General features: G+C 40.6%; 1 protein-coding gene across 3 annotated transcripts in view; it reads left to right on the top strand.

Moving 5' to 3' along the window:
• The window catches only part of RASSF8 (Ras association domain family member 8), a 77160-nt gene that overhangs the window by 25298 nt on the left and 37836 nt on the right, over positions 1–14026 (top strand). For 2 of the 3 annotated variants that reach the window (XM_015869035.3, XM_015869044.3), the window contains one exon: positions 12833–12918. The exons of the other annotated variant lie outside the window; for it this stretch is intronic. The gene's annotated coding sequence lies outside the window, so the exon portion shown is untranslated. The remainder of the gene's footprint in view (positions 1–12832; positions 12919–14026) is intronic. 3 annotated transcript variants of the gene reach the window in all.

The following is a 14026-nucleotide window of genomic DNA, read 5'->3' as shown; positions in this document are numbered from 1 at the left end:
TGAGGAGATACCTCAGCTGTTAAAGTGCAGTTTTACAGAAACTGTATATCAGCTTAATTATATCAGCTCCCTTATCAAAATGCTGCTAAGAAGCTGTGCTTTAAGCAGTGAATGCAGTAGCACTTAAATTCTGTGTGGCGTGTGTTTGAAAGCTGGTGGTCTTTAACTTTGCTTGTTTTCCCCCCAGTTTAAGTTCTGAATATTTCCCATAAATACTTCTCTTACTGAACGCTTTGAATCCATTTCCTTTAGCACAGGGTGTCTGCTTAGAAATTAAGATTACTGAGTAGTGTTGCTGCCCTTGTAGCTGATCTCTGGAACATGGCTCTAAAACTGATGTATTCAGCAATAGTTTCACTAGGACTCTGATGCTAAAAATAGGGAAGTTTTAATGCATGCTGTTGGTGCCATTGCGGAAATCCACCTTACATTTTACATTGTATACTTATTTAGCTTAGTTTTAAATTGAGTCTAATATATATTCTTCACATAATAGTTAATATTAATGGCATAACTGTAGTTGTGTTTTTTCATAGAATGTTTATTTCAAAAGGAAGCGGTATCAATTTTTACTCTATGTTCTTCCCTGTAGAACTGTATGTGTCTGTGTAGCATCTCCATAAGGACCTAGTATGTGAAAAGTTGCATCTTATAAGGGCGTTATTGAGGTTCCTTGTGGGAGTTAGAGCTTCCTGCTTGATTTGGGAGTGAATGCTATAAAAGTGATAATTAGTGCTTTGTGCTGGTCTCTTTTTTGAGGGTGGAATTCTCTTATGTCACCATGGGAATTAGTGGGAGACAGAAGGAAAGAAGGAACTGAGCAAGCTGATGTCCAGTGTCTGAGTAAATGTAAAAACCTTCTTTCTTTTCATCACAGCTACTGGAGATCCTTAATCTAAAATCAGGGGGACTGTAAAAGTACAGCAAAACTTTATGATTAATTCATGTGTGCAAATGATGATGAAAATAAGTGAAGATGTGAAATAAAAGCAATTTCCAGTTAGACCATGGTACATCAGTAATGTGGGGAACTATAGGTATTCTTGGAAATGCTGTCAGTACTGCTTCTTGTATCTTTTACAGCAATAGAAACTGCTTTCACTTTGGAAGAAGGGAATCTGAGTGATGTACAAAAGCCTGCTTGGAGCAGGGGGAACAACAGCAGTATAGGAGAATGTAGCAGAGGTAGTAAAATAGCCTTCAACCAGAGATGTTACCTTCTTGGAGTGCCGGAGTGGAGTAGCTGTCTTACTGCGTTCTCCATAGCATCTGAAGAGGCTCAGGAGACTGAGAGGACTGTGACGCTGAGTTACAGTAACAAACTAAGGTGCAGCTGCTCAGCTGTGGTAACTTTGTACCACCTCTTACCAATTCTCCATTCATATTAAAATGCTTCAGTGGAAGTGTCTTCACTTGAGTTTTAAACTAATGGGCCAAGACTGGTAAATCCAAGCTCGTTAATGCTGTGCTGCCTTAAGCTTGGTGTTTGTTGTGATGCGTAGTGAGTTAAAACACCTCAAGTTTTCAGGTGTCTTAAGTCTTTGAATGTGAGCTTGTAACTCCTAATCTGCCTTTTTAGTGAAAGATGTCCAAAGAAATCTTGTCCAGTGTTTATGGAGTTCAAACTGTGCTTCCATTGTAAAATTGCTTGTGGTTGAACTCCTTTCACAGTGCTTAAGTAAACCTGGGAGCTTTACTCTGGCTATTGACTGAGGTGGGATACTAAGGTAGTTGAATATACGATCATATGTAAGCAGTAGATGTTTAAAGTAGAGCTCCTTCCTTGTTTTGTTTTGGAAACTTTAGGCCGGGGAGAGTTGAAATGACTGAAATGCCATTGCTATTATCTGTTGCAAATTAACTTTGTCAGAAATTACTGCTTGTGACCTCAGTTAAATTATTTTAAGACCAGCATCTTGTGTGCAGTAGTGACTGTGCACACACACATTCTTTCTGCCTTCTTTCTAAAGCAGTAGAGAAATATTGAGAAATATGTACCCAAATTAAAATAAAGATTAAAAAAAGCTTAGAATAGTCTTCTCAAAAATTAGAACTCCAGAAGGAGAGACAGCTGCCTTCTTAACTCCAAGGCCTTGTCTTCATCAGCATTTCAAGCCAAGAAACATTCTTCGATGGGGAAGCAGAAAGGGGTACACAGTGAGGTTCTAGTTGTCATATGTAGTCCTCACATTGCCTCCAGTCAGGCCAAAATAGAAGTCACCACCTAGATTCCAAATGCCTTTCCTTCACTGAACAATAATTTATTTACTTCCGTAGGAGACAAACATTACTTAATTTTAAGTGCCCAACATAAGCCAAGTGAAAGTGTCCCTTCAGAGTTCAAAAGCAGGATTCAGATCCTGTTGCAATTAGCAAAACAAGCTGAAATAACAGATAAAAGTATCACAGAATCACAGAATTATCAAGGTTGGAAAAGACCTAGAAGATCATCTAGTCCAACCATTACCAATACTTCCTGGCTAAATCATATTCCTCAACACCACATCCAAGCGTTTCTTGAACACTCCCATGGTCAGTGACTCCACCACCTCCCTGGGCAGTGCATTGGTGTTATTTTTTTTATAGCTGGAATTATTTTCATTTAACAACCATGGTGGTTTGAGATGTGAAGAGACTGACCAGATCCCTGTTCCTGATCTTCTGTGAGAGTGAGAATTCTGCAGTTTTGATGATGGTGCAGGCTGCTGCTGTCACTTGTAAACCAACCAGCCTGGTTTGGTTTTATTTTTCAGGCATGTTATACTTATCAGGAAACATGTAGCATCCTTTTAAATATAGAATTATGTTGCCATTGATACAAATTAAGTTCTGTAGTTGGTAAAGCAAACACTTGTATGCTATCAAATAAACTGTAAATTTCCAAGTCTTCAGTGGTGTAGTCCATTGATTGGCCATTTCTTTAAAGCTGGTCTTAGTTCTACTAGATGATAATTAACTACTAGTCAATGTCTAACAGGAGATCATTATTACTTCTGAAACCGTGGGAGTCTAATTGCTTTCTACACGGTTTTTCTTAAGTAAATCTCTTTGCTGAGACAAATGCTATAGCTTTGCTTACTGCTGTTTGAGGTGGAGGTAATGGCTTGTGATATAAAGAGAATTTTTTCTACATCTCCTGCATCTGTCTTACACATACACCTTATGCAAGGTCCAAACATCCATGAAATTCATTCCACTGAAAAGATTACTTCCAGACAATTGATTAAAAATTCTTGCTGAGGAGTGCAGCAAAACCAGGAAAAGTCAACTTTGTGTTTCTTCCATCACCTCATTGCTAATTGCAAGGTAAGGAAAAGTTGTAGTCGATGCTTTTTGCTGACTGCGTAATGAAGTAAGAAATGAATGCTCCAAAGAATGAAACAAACATCTGATATTAGCAGCTACTGCTACTATGTAATGTTTATTGGATTATGACAATTAAACATAATGATCTCACTAACATTTCTTCAAATACTTGAAGGGGAGGGAGAGCAGAGGTTAGCTGAAGGTCTGATGGAGGGCGCTCCTTATCAACAAGAACAAGTGCTTACAAACAGCTACAAATCTACAAGATTTCAGGCCCAGTGTTCCTCTTTGCAGCTGCCATCTGTGACTGGTTTTATAACCAATGAAATGCCTAACAGCTGTATTTCAGTACTTTCACCTTTTATTATTCAGTGTGTGCTTTCAATTATAGATATCTGAAGTTCATTTAATAGAAGATGGCTATTTGCGAGCACAAGTGTTCTCAGACTGTTGCCTTCTACTTCCTTTTATGCATCACTATAAAATCTAAATTAGTGAGGTGCTTTTTTTTTTTTTTTCCAATACTTGAAATAATGACCTATAATGTGCTGGTGAAAGTGTGCCAAGTCTCTTTGACCCTTCTGCACTGTAACTTGGCCTTACCTGCAGAAAAGCGAACAAGGGGCAGGCTTTCTGGTGTCCTGTATGACTGGAAATTTTGTCTCAGTGTGTAATCCTTTCTTTGTAGACAAGCGTTGATGTGTGCAGGGAGGAATTCACCGATCCTTTATACCGTTTTAGCTCTAGTGAGCCGTATGAAACTGCTTGCGCTATAGTTTCATTGGTGCATGTGTTATGCTGCGCTATTAGTATGTAAGGTTTTGATTCTTTTAAGTCTGGATTTGATTTCTGACTCAGCTCGCTATAAATTGAGGGCGGCCACATCAGTTAAGAAGAGATGGAAAGTACAATTTTTGACTGCAGAACTCACTTCTACTTCAGAGTGTTTATGGAACTATATGCATTTGAATCACATACGGAGATTGAAATGCACTGCATGCAAGATGGAAATCACAAAATGAACTGTTCTAGGCCCTTAGAAAACAAGCAGTTTTTCTATCTGCTGGCAGTTTTGCTGCTACTTACACAGTCTTCTGTGTTTCAGTTTTTCCCTATGTAATTAAAAAAAGATGGGAATCTGGGAATTACTGGGAGTAAGGTAGAACTGCATTTAAAAGTTAGCTTAAGGTAACCCTTAAACCCTGTGAGAAATCACTTTTTTGCATGATAACGTTTCCAGTTAATGCTTTTGAAAGAAAAAAATACAGTGACATAGTATTCCTGCCTGTGTTGGAGACGGAAATGATGTCAAACTAGATTTTTTTTAGTTGGCTTTGGTTAATTCCTAAACCAATCTGATTTAAGTTTACAAATAATTTGTAGTGACTGCTGTGATATCTTCCATCTTTCTGATGTGGATTTTGGGAACCACTTGACTTCACTGTTCCTATAAAAACAAGACAAATACAGAATGATGCCGTGGAAGCAGAAAAGAGTGTCCCTGATTTGCAAAGCCACATCCAGCCTGGCCTTGAATGCCTCCAGGCATGGGGCATCCACAACCTCCTTGGGCAGCCTGTTCCAGTGCGTCACCACCTTCTGAATGGAAAAACTTCCTCCTAATATCGAACCTGAACCCCTCCCCTGTCTCAGTTTAAAACCATTTCCCCTTGTCCTGTTGCTGTCTACCATTGTAAACAGCCATTCCCCCTCCTGTTTATACACTCCCTTCAAGTACTGGAAGGCCACAATGAGGTTTCCCCAGAGCCTTTTCTTTTCCAAGCTAACCAAGCCCAGCCCTCTGATTGTCTTAGTGGTCCTCCTCTGGACCTGCTCCAAGAGCTTCACATCCTTCCCGTACTGAAGGCCCCAGGCCTGGACACAGTATTCCAGATAGGGTGTCACAGGAGCTGAGTAGAGGGGGACAATCGCCTCCCTCTCCCTGCTGGCCACCCCTTTCTTAATGCAGCCCAGAACACAGTTGGCCTTCCATGCTGCAAGCACACACTGCTGGCTCATGTCCAGCTACTCTTCCACCATGACCCCCAAGTCCTTCTCTGTGGGGCTGCTCTCAAGGAGATCTTCCCTTAGTTTGTATAAATACCTGGGATTACCCCAACCCAAGTGTAGCACCTTGCACTTGGTGTTGTTGAACCTCATTAGGTTTTCATGGACCCACTTGGAAAAAGTCAATAAAAAAGTAAATTTTTCCTGCAGGAAACAATCAAAAGCAGGTCTCCTATCTGTAAGTGTAATGCTGCAGTTCATGCTGTCTTAAGAAAAGAAATATGCTGGCATGTAAAAGAATTGCTGATTTCTGTGCTATTATGGTGATATTCTTCCAATTTGAATTGCACGAAAGGAGAGAAGGTCTTAGGGTCATGTAATGGAGCTATGCAGCAATCTCAGATTTATTTTTATGTAGGTCATTATATAGTTGCTGATGGATAATTTTTGATTAATTGTGATGAGAAGATAATTGAGACTATAGGACCCAGATGTAGCAAAGACCTCCTTAGCTTGCAGCGTCCAATCTTCCTTGCTGCTCTCTCCAGTACTTACCTTTCATCACAGCCTCAAGGTATTAACAGATCTATTTGTACTTTGGATACAGTAGTGTATCTTCTTAAATTGTGACCTTCAGGTTAATAATTTGTAGCTGTAGGTTCCATATGATGTCTGCAGCATTTCAGACTCATCATTACCTTGATGGAGATATAAGTTGACTTCATGGTTCTCCCATTACTCCATAGAACTGACCAAAATGTTCTGACCCTGCTAAAAGTACAGATGTTTACTTGCTGATAATGATTCAGTTTTGAGATTCCTGTTTCCATATGCTTCTACTTTATGGCTAATTACTACTCAACTTCAACAAAGACAGAAATGGCTTTCATTTTAAAGATTTCCTGCTTGTAGTCAAGGATTACTGCTTTCCTGTATTTAAATGTAAAAGACTTTTGAAAAGTCAGCTTGCTTCCTTTTGTAGTGCTATTTCTCAGTAAGGTCTTTTTCATCATTGTAAACTGCTTCTTGTTTCTCTTAAATATGCTTTCAGCTGGGGATTCCTTTTTTTCTCTTGAGTTGGGAGACAGAGACTGTCATTTGGTAAACCAAAGAACAGCTGTTAGGGGATGGAGGTGAAATACAAGTTCTAAGTTTAGAAAGAATTGTTGCCATATCAATCCTGTTTTCCGTTCAATGAGTGGACGTTTCATGGTTCCTTTAGAAATGTGCAAATGGAAGAGGCCACCTGAGTCTGAAAGTAATTTTTTCTTACTAATACTCCTTCCCCACTGCAGGCTGTTGAGTAATGAAAGTTTAGTCCAGGAAGTTATGGAAAAAACATCAGTGGGAACAGATAGTCAAAACAGCCATTCTGGAGTTTCATATTCTCTGAAGAGGTGGCCAACACTTGTTCAGTGTCATGGAGTTATCTAAATCAGTCCATGTCTGTGATGGGGGCGGTAGGCCCATGGGCCCCCTGGCCCCCCAAAAAATGGGAAGGGGTCAGGAGATGGGAGCTGGGCTCAAAGAAACAAACAGAACAGCAGCTATGATCTAAGGAAGAAAACTTATTTTACTAACGATGATATTGGAATACAAGATAACACACTGTAATACAATCAAATTGAAATTGAGGCTAATAAATCAAGTAAAATAACAGAGTTTTCTGAAGACTGAGAAGCCTACTTTGAAATGGAAGGTGCCACAGCTTGGAAGCACACCCACACCTGCTGCCAGGCAGTGAGAGAGAGTGAGCATCTCTTCCGTGATTTATTTCCCTCTCTGACTGTGAGGTGCTCTAGGACAGGTCCTCTAGTATGTGTAGTTCTTCTTCTCTGTGCTCTGCATGATGTAATGGTGTGGAATACCAATAGCAAAAATTACAAAACCATGGCATTCAATTTGCAGGTGCCTCTTCTTCTTCTTTTTTTTTTTTTTTTTTTTTTTTTTTTTTTGACAATCACAGAACTGCAGGGATTGGAGTTGGCCTCTGGAGGTCATCTAATCTAACCTCCTCTTTCCTAAGGCAGGTTCCTTATAGCAGGTTACACAGGAAAGCATTCAGGTGAGTTCTAGATATCTTTAGAAGAGACTCCGCAGCCTCAATGGACAGCCTGTTCCAGTACTCTGCTACCCTTAAAATAAAGAAGCTTTTCCTCATGTTCAGATGTAACTTGTTCTGTTCCAGTTTGCGCCCATTGGCCCTTGTTCTGTCAGTGGACATCATTAGAAAGAGTCTAATGCCATCTACTTGACTCCTGTCCATTAGATATTTGTAAGCACTGAGAAGATTCCTCCTGGGGTCTACTCTTTATGCTGACTGGCCACAGGTCTCACCCTTTCCTTGTAAGGGAGATCAGGTCCCTTGTCATCTTTGTGGCCCTCTGCTGGACTCTCTCAATAAGATCCCTGTTTTCTTTAACAGGGAAGCGCATGTTCTAAATGTAGCCTTATTTGAGCAGGGGGAGAGGATCACCTGCCTTGACCTGCTGGCCATGTTCTTTTTAATACACTCTGAAATTATATTGGCCTTTGTAGCCACAAGGGCACTCTTCAGACTTGTGGTCAACCATATGTCCTTCTCCACAGAGCTCTTTTCCATCAGGTCAGCTCCTAACTTGTAGCAATGTGTGCAGCTGTACCTTTCTCTTATCCTTGCTGAACTTCATTAAATTCCTTTTGGTCCACTCTCCAGCCCATTCAGATCTCGTTGAATGGCAGCACAGCCTTCTGGTGTGTCAGCCACTCCTACCAGCTTTGTATTATCAGGAAATTTGCTGAGGGTGCTCTCTATCCACTCATTCAGATCACTGATGAATTTGTTGAACAAAACCAGACCCAGTACCAATCTTTGGGGAATACCACTAGCTACAGGCTTCCAATTACACTGCACCACTGATCATAACCCTCTGAGCCCTGCTTGTTCTCAATCCACCTTGCTGTGTACTTATCTATCCCATACTTCCAAAGCTTACCTACGAGGATGTTATGGAATACAGTATCGGAAACCTTGCTGAAGTCAAGGTAGACTATATTCACTGCTCTCCCCTTATCTAACCAGCTTGCCATGATATCATACAAGGCTACTTGGTTGGATAAGCATGATTTCCCATTGATGAATGCATCCTGATGACTTTCCCCTCCGTTTGCTGAGAGATGACATCCAGAATAAGTTTACTCCGTTGCCTTCCTAGGAACAGAGGTGAGGCTGAGTGGCTTGTAGTTTTCTGGATCCTCCTTCTTGTAACTTTCTGAAGATGGAACAATGTCAGCTTTTTTCCAGTCTTCAGGCACCTCTCCTGTTCTCCATGATCTCTTAAAGATGATAGAGGCTTGACAGTCACTTCTGCCAGCTCTCTCAGTCCTGTGGGTGCATCCCATTAGGGCCCATGGATTTGTTCGCATAGAGTTTGCCTAAACGATACCTGACCAATTGTCCTTCACCAAGGGGAAATCTTCATTTTTTTCAGACTCTCTCTTATCTCCAAGATCTGGGATTCTTAAGAGGCAGTCCTAGAAGTAAAGACTGAAGCAAAGGAAGCATTCATTAACTCTGCCTTTTCGGTGTCCTTCATTACCTGGGCACTCAGCTAGTCCAGCATTCCCTAATCTTCCTTTTGCTATAGACATGCTTAAAGAAGTCTTTCTTGTCCTTGACCTCCATCAGATTTAACTCCAAAAGCGCCTTAGCCTTCCTTGTTGTGTCCCTGCATGATCTGACAGGGTTCCTATATTTCTCACATGCAACTATACTCCTTTTTCACGTTTTGTAGACTGTCTTCTTCCATGAGCTTCTTGCTCATGCATGCAGTCATATACTCAGATGACGTATTTGTTTCTCTCTTCCTCTGTCATCATTAGGATCTCTCTTCTCTTCTTGCTGGGTAGGCTCCAAGGTGCAATGCAAATAGTTGCTTGGGGTCGCCAGGGAGAAGAGAGTCCACATGTGTCTCAGTGACGTCTGAGAATTCAAGAATGCTCTACTCAAAAGTTGCTATTACAAGTAAAGAAAGTTAGGTCTTTATTTCCTCTGTCATCTCTCGTATGCTTTTGAATTCTCAGTTTCTTACCCTCTTTGAGCCCATTGAGTAGGAGGAAAGGGTATGTTTTACTGTATATTTACATTATACACATAGGAAGTGTTACTATCAGTGTGACCTATTATTTCCATGGAAACTCTGACAAAAAGCATAATAGCACTGTTTGATAGTGCAGATTCTCAGCTACAAAATGCTGTTTTTCAGCAATTGGTAGTTGAAAAAACTGCCATTACCTATGCAATTTTTCCAGAGATGAACAGGAACATGCATGCTGCGCTTAGCAAAGTCTGCACCAGTAGCTGTCACCCACTGTCACCACTGCTGGAAAACTCAACCCACCACCTCACTGTGCTCACACACACTGTTTGGTCTCCATAAATGTTCAGCAGGTGTTAATGAATGTTGATAATTACAATTTTTCTGTGTGGAGGAATTAAATTCATTCAACTCCATGCAGTTGCTTCATCCGCACTTCCATATCAAATGCCATGTTCTCAGACTGCCCCTCTGCTGCCATCTGTCATGTGGCAGCAAAATGTGATGGGATATCATTGGGAAGGTACAGCCTCTACTGTCGTGCCAGTAACATCCACTTCTGACATTGTGAGCCTGCATCATAAAGTAGCAGGCATTATCATGAGAGCAGCCCTTACCCAACAGTGTTTACAGATATATACGCGTATACATATGTGTGTGTGTGTGTATAAAACAGAATTTCATCCCGCAGCAGCTTTAGGCTTGCATACTTCTCATCCCCAAACTGAACCAGAGTCTAAGTTTATTCAGTTTTGTGAAGCAGTGATCATGCTTAGTTTTCTTTGTTTGTTTATGTTGTTTTTCAATTCATCTCCCCAGTTTCTCCTGAGAGGGAGAACGTCCCACCTGCAAGAAAGAGAGTTTTCCTGCTTAAAAGAGCTAGAAATCTTAGTGGTTTTATGCTTTCACCCTACCATTGAGATCCTTGTAGGTGCAGTGTGTGTTCTTCTCTTGATCTGAGAATAAAATTATCATCCATGTGATTTTACCAATCTGGAGTTATTTTATGTATCCTGTTGGAATTGGCCATCATGGTTCACCTTGATAAATAAGCTGACCTCTTGCAAAGTCCTGTGTTGTAGCATCTTTCATTGGTAGGTGTTTCTGTTAGACTCCTGTAGGCTACTTCTGGCATTTGCACACATACGTCTACTTAGCACATAGTAGGAATAAAATATGACTTTTAATGCCTATCAACTTCTGCTGATTGAAAAGAAATAGGTTGTTTTTTGACCCTGTACGCTAGGGAACCTAGTCAGTGGCTCATATTGGATCCCTGCTCTTACATTTAATGGGACTGGATGCTTTTCTTGTTAGTTCAACTGACGTGCATTTTTATTATTAATTTCTTTTTTCCCCCCTGCATCTTTTTACATCTTTTAACAAGTCAGGGTCTGTTACAAGTAAGTACTTGATTTAAGGCTCCGAACTACAAGTCTGCAGTGTGAGCACAAGAATACTTCTAGTATTTTCCCTGGGACATCAATAGGACCTCTTTTTTTTTTTTTTTTTCTGACTAAAATACATAAAACTTCTCTGCTAAGATGTCTGGATTGATGAAGGGAATAGAAAAATCTTTTCCTCCAACAGTGGCTTGATTAATGGATTTATTGTTTGCAGAGATTTTGTCAGGAAGCCATATGGCTTGAGGAAAACAAGGAGGAAGTGGCTGATGTTGAGAATCTGATTTACTAGGGGTCCCTAAGGACACAATGTGGCTCTTATCCTTACTCCTTTGCACTGGGTTTGTAAAGTGCTCTAAGAAGAGCTTCAGTGCTGCAGCAGAGCTAAAGATAATAGGTCTCTGTTTGAGTGGAATATCAGACGCTACTGCCGGATCTGCATCATAGTGGCTCAACTCTCAGGGCAAAAACCCACTGCTCTTATCCTTTTGTTTAAGATATTGTGGAATAGCTTGCAAGGAATGGCAATTGAAGTGCTTGCTTCTGGTATCTTGGCGGCTGATCAGTTGGCACTGGTGAGGACAACCACCTCGAAGCTGGCCTCTCTGTTCAGGATGAGGTGCTGTTCCTTTTCTTCCTACTCCTTTCTCTACTCTTTGCTCTTCCCTTCCTCATCAAAATTCAAGCAAGTATGTCTGTGTCCTACAGTCAAGTTTATTATAATCTAATGTGTGTATGGAGTTCAGTAAGTAACTGAAGCTTAGACACCTGTGATACAACGTGACGTGATGGGTCAGATGAATGTTCAGCTTTATCTGTGACAGTTTGATTCTAGTTATGACTACTTGGTGAAAAAACCTGAATGGAAGATTCAAAGCAATGTTCTGGAACGTAAGTGCTAGCAACTATGCTAAGGATGTTAGTGCTTCCTTGTGTGAAAGTATAGTCTCTCTGCTGAGAGGCATAAAGTCACCAAAAAGCACTTACGGTCACCTGGAAGTCTTCACTGCATGGCGCTTGTGGTCTAGTGTTACAATATACCAGTCTTTCCTCTCTAGATCTTTAAGAGGTTTCTTGCTGTTGTTTTCTGTCTACTTAGAACATGCTGTGCTGGAGTTGTTGGTTGTTGAATCTATGGCAAATACTAGGGGAAAAGCAGTTTGCATTGGCAATATTCAGTGCCTCACAGCAGTGGAAGAGGACAAGCTAAAAGATGCAAGGGAAGCTTGCTTGTTTCAGAGCTAGTATACTCTGCTGTCGAAGTGAAGTTTCTAATTAGCATTCAATATAACAAATATGACAATTGAAGTATTATTCAGAAACTCTTCTACAGGTGTTTAAAAATGACTTTTCACATGTTCTCCCTGACTATGACATAGTATTAGGCAATGTTTGTAGGCCTGGCACCATCACGCTGTTAAGCATAATTGTAGTAAGCAGCCCTTGCAAGCTGATTAATATTAGTCTTAGTCAGCTGTTCAGGATTTGTTACCTTTTGCCTACTTTTCCGTATGTATGTGTACGTTAACTGAGATTTACCACTACAAGGGAGTCAGTGTATGCAGTTCATACAGTCTGTATGCACATGGGGGTTTTTGTATTTGGTAGACTTCCAGTTTAAGGATTATTTTCATTAAGAAGAAAATGAGGAAAGAAGATTATTTCACAAGCTCTTATATTTACAGTATAGCAGTGGCAGATGCTCATGACTACCTAGTGTAATGTCCAATATTTCATAACGTTCTGGAGAGCTGATGAAATGCTGTTTACCACATTTAGCTATTTATAGCAGGAAGATGTCACACCTGGTTAAAAAGAAATGCAGCAAATGAAGTACAATACTCTGTGTTCCTTTGGAACTGTTGGAAGAAAGATATTCTAGTTTTGTGTAGCTGACTGTTACACTACGTTTTTCTTAGTCTGCCTACCCAGGCTAGAGAAGCACTTGTTTTCAAAAGCATTGAAGGGAAGAGGGGGGAACTGTAGCCTCACTCTTGAGATAGTTTTACTATTTTATAACGTTTCTTTTTCTTTTTCCAGCAAGTGACCTTGTCAGCAGAGCTGGCCCTTATGCCTGGAGCAGCAGATTGCACTGAGCCCTCTGCATAACCTGTCTTCACTTGAGGGTAAGAAGTTATGACAAACGTCAAATAAGAGTTTTCCTTCTCCTTCCTGAAAGTGTTTGTACGTGAAGCACACCAAGAACCCTAGAGCTTAAAGAGTTTCCTAAGTGTGTGTGGATATTCTGATATCACTTCCTCTGAGCAAGATCCCAGCTACCCTGTTCTGTGCAACATTAGCTTTCCCAAGATAGTTGTGTTCTGGAGCAGGCCTGTCATGGTCCTGCCAAGTTTACCATTCATATGATGATCTGATTCCCATATGCATCTCCTCTCCACCTGTGCATGGAAAAGACATGAGACCATCCTGCCTCTGAGGAGAATGTCCTGAATAAGAGGAGACTTTTGTCACTGGCTCCTAGTTGTCAGACCTTCTAGGACAGCTCTATGCCAGCAATAGTTCATTGGTGACCTGCCATCAGTCAACTCTGGCTGTGTGGGTTTTGGGACAGCAGGCTGCAGCTGCCTCTTTGTACAAGTGATGTCTGTGCACGTTGAAAACATAATGCTGCATGTAAGGAGATATCCCCAATTTGGCAATTGTAACACTGCTAAATATCCAGAAGAGATGACCAGAAAAGGAAGCAGTATCAGATAATGACTTTTATGACAGTGTAATTAATTCTTGACATAGTAGAAACATCAGAACTTTGAATTAAAAACCATACAAATATATACTGTCAGATTATGCACTGGCAGTAATTACTCACGTTGGTTTGAGTCCTCTGTTCTGTGGTGTAAATTAAGATGGTGAAGCAAGTATAGGAAACTCACTACTACAGTGTGTTCTGCAGTCTGTGAATGGAACATAGTTAAATTTATCTATGCATTTGTTGTGAGTGCTACTGAGTAAATTCCTTTCAGTGCAGCAAGTCCCTGGCTGGTCGCCAGGTGACTAGAGTGTCACTCCTTATCTGTCACTTTGTAATGAGATATGCAAATTGTACTCTTTGAATTCCACTGTTGTACCACAACAGGATATATGTGCACACAAAAATTTCATCAAGATGATGCTTGCCCGTTGTCACATGGGGAAACTTACTTGTGTACCTTACTTCTTTGGAGTAAACCAGTAGTTTTTCCTCATAAACATCACTGCAATAATTAGCTGCTT

The sequence above is a fragment of the Coturnix japonica genome, chromosome 1 (assembly GCF_054131305.1).
Source record: "Coturnix japonica strain WE chromosome 1, WE-NBRP24, whole genome shotgun sequence".
NCBI lineage: Eukaryota > Metazoa > Chordata > Aves > Galliformes > Phasianidae > Coturnix > Coturnix japonica.
This window is presented reverse-complemented; position numbering and strand designations above follow the sequence as displayed.